Below are 1,060 nucleotides of genomic sequence, written 5' to 3' on the forward strand. Positions count from 1 at the left end.
TTCCTCAGTGGTTTTATTTTCCATACTTCACCCTCATGTTCTTTCCCATGCCTTCCATTTCCTCTTCATATTTTTTTGCTTCTTCTAGGAGGGAATAGTCTCGCGGGCTTCTGGCCTTTGGTTCCTTCTTCCTTGCATAAAAATTACTAGATTAAATAATATACAGGAAACTATTAATGCACACTTACCTGCAAAAGTTAGGTTCCTCTTCCTTCCCCTCCGTAGCTCATGTCAGATTAGTTTTGTAAGCTAAAAGCAAGGTATTTAAAAGCAACTTCTTAACTAACCAAAAGGTATATACTGAACACTTGCTACTTTACCCCCCAAAATGATGTTATGGGAAGTGACGAGATGGAGCGACACTTTTTCAGCGAACTGTACCTTATGTTGATATAAACTGATAAGAGGTGATAGAGAGCTTCCCAAGGCCTCAAAAATAATGCTCAAAAATAAGGTAGATAGATTATGGCCCATATTATCGTCGGTTCAGGAAGATCCCTAGCACCTTTTCCTAAGCAATTTATTTTGTTTATTACACCTTACTGTACTCTTTATTGTTACATAAATCCCTCTAATATCGCCATACCCTGCATCAGTAACGTACAAAATTATATTAAGCAGCCATATCCAAAAAAATAAATCGCTAAGGAAGAGATGTTAGGGAGCTTTCTTAAACGATGGGAATACGAGACTAAGAGTACATGAAGGAGTGTGGCGAGGCATTGTGTCAGTGGGGCTTGGGTTTGGCTTTATAGTGGAGAAGGAAAGACTATGATGCGGGAGCGTCTCTGAAGGCGGCCCTGTTCGTCTGTCTCTCGTTAACGACTTTTGGACGCGGGTTGCCTCACTCCTATAGTCGTTTGCGATTTTAGTGAAGCACACCACAGCACACCACACCACACCACGCCACACCACACAGCACCACGCCACACCACGTCACACCACACCACGCCACGCCACACCACACAGCACCACACCACGCCACACCACACAGCACCACACCACACCACACAACACAGCACCACACCACACCACACCACACCACACGACATCACACCAC

This window comes from Coenobita brevimanus, chromosome 8 (assembly GCF_032717465.1).
Source record: "Coenobita brevimanus isolate Jiangsu-jjx chromosome 8, ASM3271746v2, whole genome shotgun sequence".
In the NCBI taxonomy this organism is placed as follows: Eukaryota; Metazoa; Arthropoda; class Malacostraca; order Decapoda; family Coenobitidae; genus Coenobita; species Coenobita brevimanus.